The sequence below is a fragment of the Lampetra planeri genome, unplaced genomic scaffold (genome assembly GCF_965212315.1).
Source record: "Lampetra planeri unplaced genomic scaffold, kcLamPlan1.2.h2 scaffold_291, whole genome shotgun sequence".
NCBI classification, from domain to species: domain Eukaryota; kingdom Metazoa; phylum Chordata; class Hyperoartia; order Petromyzontiformes; family Petromyzontidae; genus Lampetra; species Lampetra planeri.
In genome coordinates, this window is record NW_027615117.1 from 23430 (window position 1) to 35698 (window position 12269).

At 51.6% G+C, this 12269-nt stretch overlaps 1 long non-coding RNA gene across 1 annotated transcript; it reads left to right on the forward strand.

Annotated features, from left to right (window-relative positions):
- Positions 1 to 1791: 1791 nt before the first annotated feature.
- Positions 1792 to 8570, forward strand: LOC144740769 (uncharacterized). Its single transcript, XR_013589766.1, has 5 exons — positions 1792 to 2375; positions 5397 to 5423; positions 5587 to 5613; positions 7904 to 7975; positions 8477 to 8570. It is a non-coding gene; the product is annotated as an uncharacterized LOC144740769 (long non-coding RNA).
- Positions 8571 to 12269: the final 3699 nt, after the last annotated feature.

The window sequence follows — 12269 nt, forward strand, 5'->3', positions numbered from 1 at the left end:
TTGTACTTAACGGTAACCGGTTTCTAACAAAAACGGTTACTCTAACCGGTTTCGACAACTGTCACCGGTTACAAAGATCCCCCGTGTAGCCTTAACAGACTGTTGGGGCAAGTGCTGAGTGGGTGGACAGCACCACGCCCGGCCGCCTTTGTCTCCCTAGTGGCGATGTTAACACTCCGCACCGGCTACTCATTTCAGGCTGAGTTGACCTAGGAGAGGCCCAGGACCGGTTCAGATAATTATCGTCACCGGTGTTGGCCGTGAGCTGGAATCGAACCCGGGACGGCAGGTTCGTAGGGCGGCGTAGCGCTAACCGCTGCACCACCGCTCCCCAACAACCTTTCACCAACGCGACGCGCTACGAACTCGGCAACCCGAGTTGAATTCGCGCTCACGGCTACCGTCAGTGGCTAGGAGATGTCAACAGCCTCGCCTGGTACGCAGGAGGTCGTGGGCTCGATTCCGACCCTGGCGATCTTCTGTATATTTTGGAATGTGGTGGTTTTCGTTGAGACGTCACTCGTGATGCATAGCTCAGTGGGGCCTTTAGCCGGTAAAATAAAATAAAAAGTTTAAACTTTTTTTATTTGTTTTTTACGCGAACCAGTTTACCACTCTGCACCAGACCAGCACGTTGACCGGCGTGGTGAAGTATGGCTGAAATCCCCTCTTTGTTTTCATCCCCCTAGGACCCCAGGGCAAGAGGGGGAGGAGAGGGCGGAGAGGAGAAGCAGGTACCGCATGCACAACACGTGGCAGTGCAGCAAGTAGCATCGTGAAACCATCTGTGCGGGGTTTTGAGTGGTGATGTCCCCTCGTATTCTACAGCTGCGCGGTGCTGGGGTTCCTTCCTGGAATTCATAGAGAACCACAGACCCATATATTCACATAGAGACCCACACAGAGATCCACAGAGACCCACAGAGACTCACAGATCCCTATATTCACATATAGAGACCCACACAGAGATCGACAGACCCACACAGAGACCAACACACAAAGACCCACAGACTTACACAGAGACCCACAGACCTATATATTCACATAGAGACCCACACAGAGATCCACAGACCCACACAGAGACCCACAGACCCATAGACTGGCATTAAAACCCACAGTCTCGCACAGAGATACCCAGACCCACACAAGAGACCCACAGACCCCCATAGGCTTGCACAGAGACTCACAGGCCCACAGACTCACTCAGAGACCCACTTACCCATCCATTCACATAGAGGCCATTTTACCCATCCATCCACACAGGCCAATTTAACCACAGATTCACATAGCGACCAATAGAATCACAGAGAGCCACAGACTCCCACAAAGACCCACAGACTCGCAGTTGTGTGTTGATGGTTGTTGTTGTTGTTATTGTTATTGACTGTTGTTGATATTTGCCGTTGGCTGTTGTCGTTGCTGATTGTTGTTGTGGTGGTTGTTTGCAGGTCCACCTGTAAGTGATGGAGAACATTCGGATAAGTGTCATGATCACCACCACCACAAGCACCATCACCACTACCATCATCACCACCATCATCATCACCACTACCATCATCACCACCATCATCATCACCACCACCAACATCATCAACACCACCAGCATTATGATCATCACCGCCAGCACCATCACCACCATCATCAACACCACCACCACCATCATCATCACCAGCACCACCATCATCCCCGCCATCATCATCACCATCATCACCACCACCATCATCATCACCACCACCACCACCATTACCACCACCACCATTACCACCACCACCATTACCACCACAACTACCACCACCATCACCACCATCACCACCACCATCACCACCACCATCACAACCATCACCACCACCATCGCCACCATCACCACCACCATCACGACCACCACCACAACCATCACCACCACCACAACCACCACAACCATCACCACCATCACCACCACCATCACCACCATCACCACCATCACCACCACCACCATCACCACCATCACCACCACCACATCACTACCACCATCACCACCATCACTCTCATCACCACCATCACCATCACCACCATCGCCACCATCACCACCACCATCACGACCACCACCACAACCATCACCACCACAACCACCACCACAACCATCACCACCACCATCACCACCATGACCACCACCACCATCACCACCACCATCACCACCATCACCACCACCACCACATCACCACCACCATCACCACCATACCCTCATCACCACCATCACCACCACCATCACCACCATCACCACCACCATCACCACCATCACTACCACCACCACCATCACCACCATCACCACCACCATCACCACGTCTTCTGATGTCTCCCCCCTACCCCAGGGAAAACCGGGCCCCAAAGGAGATCTCGTGAGTGGCACGTGTGTGTCTGTGTGTGTGTCCCGTGTGTGTCACGTGTGTGTCTGTGTGAGTGTCACGTGTGTGTGTCTGTGTGAGTGTCTCTGTATGTGTCTGTGTGAGTGTTTGTGTGAGTGTCACGTGTGTGTGTGTGTGTATGTGTGTCTGTGTGAGTGTCTGTGTTTGTGTCTGTGTGTGTCTGTGTGTGTGTCACGTGTGTGTGTCTCTGTGAGTGTCTGTGTGTGTCTGTGTCTGTGTGAGTGTCTTGTGTGTGTGTCTGTATGTTTGTCTGTGTGAGTGTCTGTGTGTGTGTCTGTGTGTGTGTCTCTGTGTGTGTCTATGTGTGTGTCACGTGTGTGTCTGTGTGTGTGTCTGTGTGTGTGTCTGTGTGAGTGTCACGTGTGTGTGTGTGTGTCTGTGTGAGTGTCACGTGTCTGTGTGTATGTGTGTCTGTGTGTGTCTGTGTGTGTGTCTCTGTGTGTGTGTCTGCGTGTGTCTGTGCACCTAGCCTGGCACAAGCGCCCTGGTAACGTCACCACCACTTCGTCGCGAAGAACGGCTGTTGTGTGTGTCTGTCTGCGTGTCGATGTGTGTCTGTGTGTCTGTGTGTGTGTCTGTGTGTGTGTGTGAGTGTCACGTGTGTGTCTGTGTGTGTGTCTGTATGTGTGTCTGTGTGAGTGTCTGTGTGTGTGTCTGTATGTCTGTGTGAGTGTCTGTCTGCTTGTCGATGTGTGTACATCTGTAGTGGCGTATATTGAGTCACTGCGGCGTCTAGCGCTAGCTACTGGAGGAAGCGTGGTACTGTGCATCATCTTTGGTGTCTTTTGGTAAAGTCACGGCGATAGGTTAAAATTAATAAAAAAAACTACGACGTTTTTCATCACAACACAAGCGATCGTCATCAGGAGGGGAAAAAAAAGAGGTGGGAAGCTGCTGAGGCAGACAGTTTTAGATGTTTAAAATGGGTGTAGCCCAAGGGTCATAAACGGAGTGGGCGGGGCTAGTTATGTTAATGTGAGAAATTAGCATGTTAATGTAAAAGAGGAGAGCGGCTTCCACAACGAGGGCGTGGAGGTGGCTATGTTAATGTGAGAGATTAGAATAATGTTAATATGAGAGATTAGAGGGCACGGAGGTGGCTATGGTAATGTGAGAGATTAGCATGATGTTAATGTGAGAGATTAGAGGGCGTGGAGGTGGCTATGTTAATGTGAGAGATTAGCATGATGTTAATGTGAGGGATTAGCATGATGTTAATGTGAGAGATTAGAGGGCGTGGAAGTGGCTATGTTAATGTGAGAGATTAGCATGATGTTAATGTGAGAAATTAGAGGGCACGGAGGTGGCTATGTTAATATTAGAGATTAGCATGATGTTAATGTGAGAGATTAGAGGGCGTGGAGGTGGCTATGTTAATGTGAGAGATTAGCATGATGTTAATGTGAGAGATTAGAGGGCGTGGAGGTGGCTATGTTAATGTGAGAGATTAGCATGATGTTAATGTGAGGGATTAGCATGATGTTAATGTGAGAGATTAGAGGGCGTGGAAGTGGCTATGTTAATGTGAGAGATTAGCATGATGTTAATGTGAGAAATTAGAGGGCACGGAGGTGGCTATGTTAATATTAGAGATTAGCATGATGTTAATGTGAGAGATTAGAGGGCGTGGAGGTGGCTATGTTAATGTGAGAGATTAGCATGATGTTAATGTGAGAGATTAGAGGGCACGGAGGTGGCTATGTTAATATTAGAGATTAGCATGATGTAAATGTGAGAGATTAGAGGGCACGGAGGTGGCTATGTTAATGTGAGAGATTAGCATGATGTTAATGTGAGAAATTAGAAGGCACGGAAGTGGCTATGTTAATGTGAGGGATTAGCATGATGTTAATGTGAGAAATTAGAGGGCACGGAAGAGGCTATGTTAATGTGAGAGATTAGCGTAATGTTAATGTGAGAAATTAGAGAGCGCGGAGGTGGCTTTGTTAATGTGAGAGATTAGCATAATGTTAATGTGAGAGATTAGCATGATGTTAATGTGATAAATTAGAATGTTAATGTAAAATCGGAGAGCTGAAGCCACGGGGAAAATAAAAACTAACATCCGAAGGTGTCAGGATGGGAACATCACGGCCAGTTATGACTTAAACTGGTTGGTGACGTCCTTCCAATGATCGCTGCGTTTGTACCCATCCTCTCGGTTGAAATTGTGTCTGTATATGTGGAAGGCTTCATGAACGAACCTTTGTTGATAGCCAGTGGGCTTACAAAGTACCTTCGCCTTAGAGAAATCAATTTCGCGTGAGCCCACCGCATTAAAACAATGATCAGCCACGGCCGAGGTATTGTCCTACCGTGTTTCAAATCTGCCTCATGCTCACGAACACGGTTCTGAGACATGTAAACTTAGTTTCCCCAACGTATCTACTGCCGCAGACACAGCTTCGTTTGTAGATGCCAAGGTATTGCATATCAGGGATCCTATCCTTCACAGATCATGAGCAAACTCAAGATCCAGGCTCGATTCAACACAGCACATAACATTCGTGATCTGATTCCATCTGAGGAGCGTGGCCTGGCTCCATCCTAGGCCACGCTCAGGGGCATAAAAGGGAGGTCCCGAGCGCCGATCTGGGCTGTCTTCTGGAATCAACTCGCCGTGCAACATCTCTTCGCTCGTCTTCGTGGGTCAGGCAGTGCGTCACTGACTGACCCGGTGGTCCAGTTACCCCATTGTGGTCTGAGTTACTCGTGGTGGTAACCACCTACGTCGTTATCCCGTACGTTTATGCAGTTACCCTGTTGGGGTGTTAAGATAAACGTCTTGTCTCCAAGTTCAAGTGTGTGTGTCTCCTTGAAACCCACTACACATCCATCAACACTGGGGAATACAAAGGCGGCCGGGCGTGGTGCTGACCACCCACCCCCTCGTGATGCCGTCCTGGGCTTAGTAGTTGCTCGCTAACAGCACTTTCCCCAACAGCCTGCTAATGGCTACACGGGGGATCTTTGTCTTTGTGTGTGTGTGTGCAGGGTCCCAGAGGAGAGAGAGGGTACAAGGTGAGTCGGTGACATGACCATACTTCACCTCGGGGAGCATAGATGCGGGTCGGGGCGGCGGCATAGAAGGACAGTACAACCGTGCATTTTTCTTCATTCTCGCCAAAGCTTATAGCACCTGTTATGCATGGTGGTCACGTGTGTGTGTGTGTCTGTCTCGCAGGGCGACCAAGGGGAGTCTGGACCTCGGGTACGTTTATCATCATCACAATCACTCAAACATTCACTCGTAATCAGCTACTTCGGCATCATCATGAATATACTCACTCCATCATCATCAGCAGCAGCATCATCATCATGAATATAGTCACTCCATCATCAGCAGCAGCAGCATCATCATCATCATCATAATGAATATACTCACTCCATCATCATCAGCAGCAGCATCATCATCATGAAAATACTCACTCCATCATCATCATCATCAGCAGCATCATCATCATGAATATAGTCACTCCATCATCAGCAGCAGCATCATCATCATCATCATGAATATACTCACTCCATCATCATCAGCAGCAGCATCATCATCATAATGAATATACTCACTCCATCATCATCAGCAGCAGCAGCATCATCATCATGAAAATACTCACTCCATCATCATCATCAGCATCATCATCATCATGAATATACTCACTCCATCATCATCAGCAGCATCATCATCATCATGAATATACTCACTCCATCATCATCAGCAGCATCATCATCATGAATATAGTCACTCCATCATCAGCAGCAGCATCATCATCATCATGAATATACTCACTCCATCATCATCAGCAGCATCATCATCATGAATATAGTCACTCCATCATCATCAGCAGCATCATCATCATGAATATAGTCACTCCATCATCAGCAGCAGCATCATCATCATCATGAATATACTCACTCCATCATCATCAGCAGCATCATCATCATGAATATAGTCACTCCATCATCAGCAGCAGCATCATCATCATCATGAATATACTCACTCCATCATCATCAGCAGCAGCATCATCATCATGAAAATACTCACTCCATCATCATCATCAGCATCATCATCATCATCATGAATATACTCACTCCATCATCATCAGCAGCATCATCATCATCATCATCATGAATATACTCACTCCATCATCATCAGCAGCATCATCATCATGAATATAGTCACTCCATCATCATCAGCAGCATCATCATCATCATGAATATACTCACTCCATCATCATCAGCAGCATCATCATCATGAATATAGTCACTCCATCATCAGCAGCAGCATCATCATCATGAATATACTCACTCCATCATCATCAGCAGCATCATCATCATGAATATAGTCACTCCATCATCAGCAGCAGCATCATCATCATCATGAATATACTCACTCCATCATCATCAGCAGCAGCATCATCATCATGAAAATACTCACTCCATCATCATCATCAGCAGCAGCATCATCATCATGAATATACTCACTCCATCATCTTCAGCAGCAGCATCATCATCATGAATATACTCACTCCGTCATCAGCAGCAGCAGCATCATCATGATGAAAATACTCACTTCATAATCAGCAGCAGTATCATAATTTATATTCAGTTTTCAGTCTTTCAGTTTAATTTATGAGGATTTACCCTGTGAGCCATTCGGCTCTTGATTTGGGTGCAACCGCAACAAACAACACAATTACAAGATACACCTACAATTAATTGTACACAAATCTAAACATCACGTACATTAACAATGAAATCCGTCCATGCTGCGTACAAAAAAAATACTCAGTCCATCAGCAGCAGCAGCATCATCAACAGCGTCATCACCATCATCATGAATATATTCACTCAGCATCATCATCATCATTAGCATCATCAGTTTCATCATCGGCAGAATCACAGTCGGCACCATCAGGAATATGCTCACTCATCAGCATCATCATCATCAGCTTCATCATCATTAGCATCATCAGTTTCAGCATCAGCAGAATCACAGTCGGCACCATCAGGGGTTCGGGGGAAGGGTTGGGGACCAGCGGGCGATCGAGGGGGCGGGGGGGCTGTGGGGGGGGGGGCTGTGGGGGTGGGGGCCGTCACGCTCTGCTGAGGTCAAATTACTCGGCGATTCCATCTCCCACGGAACCATGTGACTCTGCCTCCCAATTAAGGCGTGAAGTTCACCGCTTGGCCCAGAGGGATTCACGATGGCCGTGTCTGTACCCATAGACTCACCACATAGAGACCCACAGCCTCATCACACAGAGACCCATAGACTCACCACACAGAGACCCACAGACTCACCATACAGAGACACACAGACTCACCACACAGAGACCCATAGACTCACCACACAGAGACCCATAGACTCACCACACAGAGACCCACAGCCTCATCACACAGAAACCCATAGACTCGCCACACAGAGACCCACAGACTCACCACACAGAGACCCATAGACTGACACGGAGTCCCTGCTGCTGTGTGCTGTGTGGCTCTAGATGGTTTTTCCTCGCGCCAACGCGGGGTTCCTGACAAGTGACCAGCAAATCATCAAGCGACACTTCTTCAAGGTGACTCGCCCCCCCGCTCGCCCCCCCGCTCGCCCCCCCTCTCGCCCCCCCTCTCGCCCCCCCGCTCACCCACCCGCTCGCCACCCCGCTCGCCCCCCTCGCTCGCCCCCCCGCTCGCCACCCCGCTCGCCACCCCGCTCGCCCCCCCGCTCGCCCCCCCCGCTCGCCCCCCCCGCTCGCCCCCCCTCTCGCCCCCCCTCTCGCCCCCCCTCTCGCCCCCCCGCTCGCCCCCCCGCTCGCCACCCCGCTCGCCACCCCCGCTCACCCCCCCGCTCACCCCCCCACTCACCACCCCGCTCACCACCCCCGCTCACCCCCCCGCTCACCCCCCCGCTCACCCCCCCGCTCACCCCCCCGCTCACCCCCCCGCTCACCCCCCCGCTCACCCCCCCGCTCACCCCCCCTTCTCACCACCCCACTCACCCCCCACTCACTCCCCACTCACCCCCCCCACTCACCCCCCCCCTCTCTTCCCCCCGCCCCCTCTCCGCCCGTCTCTAGGGCGACCCCGGGGTGAGTGGCCCCCCAGGACCCCCCGGACCCCCCGGGCCCCCCGGGCCAAGGGGCCCCCCAGGAGACACCGGCAAAGACGGACCCCGAGGGAGCCCAGGGACCCCGGTGGGTGGCAAGGGGGGAGGGGGTGACGGGGGTCGGGGAGTCAGGGTTGGTGGACTCGCATGAAGATGGGAAGACAAAGTGAATGATTGGCCGGGTGAAGGTCTTTGATCAAACTCATAGAGCCTCAGCTAAGATTTTGCCACGGTGGCTATGAGATGTTAACTACCTCGCCTGGTATACAGGAGGTTTGTGGGTTCGATCCCGACCCTGACGCCTGCTGCTGTATATTTGAGTTTGCGTCTCTCTCTCATCATCATCACGGTGGATAGGAGATGTTAACTACCTCGCCTGGTATACAGGAGGTCGTGGGTTCGATCCCGACCCTGACGCCTGCTGCTGTGTATTTGGAGTTTGCGTCTCTTATCTCCACGTGCTCGCGTGGATTTTTTTTTCCGGGTCCTCCGGTTTTTCCCCTCCACATTTTAGGATGAACATCATCGCGTTTAGAGTGTTTGGCTGCTGATGTAAATGTCCACGCGATAAGCCGTTTCATTGTAAAGATTTAAATTTGTTTTTAATAGTTCGTTAGTTTTTCACATCGGGGGGCCCACTCGTGGCAGCTGTTCCCTGTGTTTAGTTGTGGAGGTTCACAGACTTTTGACTTTTAAACAACTTTTATTGCCAAACGCACTGGAGGCGATTTCGATATGAAATGCACACAAAGTCACCAGCAAACAAACGAAAAAAACGCTACAATTCCACGCGCTGTGGCGCTAAAAGCACCGCGCACAACACGAACGAAAAGTCACGTGGTGGTGGTGGTCATCGCGCACGCCACGGTGACGAGCGAGCGCTTCAGAAGGTGAACACCACGAGGGTGCCGTCCACGCCGGCACAGAGGGACACCCACCAGACCCATGGCCCGAACCCTGAAACCCAGTGTCTCCGACACGGCCATTACGAACATTCCAACCTCGAGACGACACCCTGACCCAGGGCTTGAACCCAGGTGCCTTTCCAGGCACCGGCTCGTTGCCCCCCCCCCCCCCCCGGACACGGCTATTACGAACCACTTGAGTTCGAGTGCGAGAGAGAGGCACATCTGGACCCGGGGCTTGAACTCAGGCTAGCTAAGTGGTCACGGGCACGGCGTTGGTGACACGGCCTTTGTGTGAGCCAGGCGTGAGCATTCCGGGGTTGAAACGCGACCCGCTCCGTGATTGTATCTGCAAGGTGCTGCTGCTGCTACTGCTGCTACTGCTACTCGCTCGCTCGCTCGGCCTTCTACAGAGCGCGGCGTTCCTTCCGAAACATTCCCCTAATTGGGCTTTCTGCGACTCCGTGGAGAAATTCTGGCGAGGGGAGAGTGGGGGCTAAGTGAGGTTTTGGGGGGGTGGGGTGGGGGTATGGACATACATGCACACGCACGGCGGCACAGGTAGAGATGCACACATATGGACACGCACAGGCATGCACACTCGCATAGACACACTCACACAGACACATACACACAGACACATACACACTCACACACATACACACTCACACACACACAGACACACACTCATACACACAGAGACCCACACACATACACACTCTCGTACACACATACACACTCACACACAGACACGTACACACTCACACAGAGACCCACACACATACACACTCCCGTACATACACATTCACACACACACACTCACACACAGACCCACACACATACACACGCACACACATACACACTCTCGTACATACACACTCACACACACACATACACGCTCACACACACACAGACACATACACTCACACAGAGACACACACACGTACACACTCTCGGACATACATACACACTCACACACAGACCCACTCATACGCGCTCGTACATACACACTCACACACACACATACTCTTGTACATACACACTCACACACTCACAGACCCACTCACTCACCCACACACATACACACCCATGTACACACCAACTCACTCACCCACACACTCACTAACACACATACATTTACAAGTATCCCCCGTATAGACTGTAGGGGCAAGTGCTGTTAGCGAGTAACACGCCCAGCCGCCTTTGTCTCCCCAGCGGCAATATTTACACACCGCACCAGGTACTCATTTGAGGCCGAGTCGACCTAGGGGAGGCCCAGGACCGGTTCAGATAATCGTCGCTAGGTGTTGGCCGTGAGCGGGAATCGAACTCAGGCGGCCGGGTTCATAGCGCAGCGCGCTAACCGCTGCACCACCGCTCCCCACTCACTCACATCGACCCACTGACTCACCCACACACTCACCCACCCACTCACCCACACACTCACCCACCCACTCGTTCACCCACACACTCACAGACCCACTGACTCACCCACACACTCACCCACTGACTCACCCACACTCACAGACCCACTGACTCACCCACACATTCACAGACCCACTGACTCACCGACACATTCACAGACCCACTGACTCACCGACACATTCACAGACCCACTGACTCACCCACACATTCACAGACCCACTGACTCACCCACACATTCACAGACCCACTCACTCACCCACACATTCACAGAACCACTGACTCACCCACACACTCACAGACCCACTGACTCACCCACACACTCACAGACCCACTGACTCACCGACACATGCACATACTCACTCGCTCACCCATACACTCACAGACCCACTCACTCACCCACACACTCACAGACCCACTCGCTCACCCACACACTCACAGACCCACTCGCTCACCCACACACTCACAGACCCACTGACTCACCCACACACTCACAGACCCACTGACTCACCCACACATTCACAGACCCACTGACTCACCGACACATTCACAGACCCACTGACTCACCCACACATTCACAGACCCACTCGCTCACCCACACACTCACAGACCCACTGACTCACCCACACATTCACAGACCCACTCACTCACCCACACACTCACAGACCCACTGACTCACCCACACACTCACAGACCCACTGACTCACCCACACATTCACAGACCCACTCGCTCACCCACACACTCACAGACCCACTCACTCACCCACACACATACACACCCATGTACACACCAACTCACTCACCCACACACTCCCTAACACACATACATTTACAAGTATCCCCCGTATAGACTGTAGGGGCAAGTGCTGTTAGCGAGTAACACGCCCAGCCGCCTTTGTCTCCCCAGCGGCAATATTTACACACCGCACCAGGTACTCATTTGAGGCCGAGTCGACCTAGGGGAGGCCCAGGGCCGGATCAGATAATCGTCGCTAGGTGTTGGCCGTGAGCGGGAATCGAACTCAGGCGGCCAGGTTCATAGCGCAGCGCGCTAACCGCTGCACCACCGCTCCCCACTCACTCACATCGACCCACTGACTCACCTACACACTCACCCACCCACTCACCCACACACTCACCCACCCACTCGTTCACCCACACACTCACAGACCCACTGACTCACCCACACACTCACCCACTCACTCACCCACACACTCACAGACCCACTGACTCACCCACACATTCACAGACTCACTCGCTCACCCACACATTCACAGACTCACTGACTCACCCACACACTCACAGACCCACTGACTCACCCACATACTCACAGACCCACTCACTCACCCACACACTCACAGACACACTGACTCACCCACACATTTACAGACCTACTCGCTCACCCACTCATTCACAGACCAACTCGCTCACCCACAC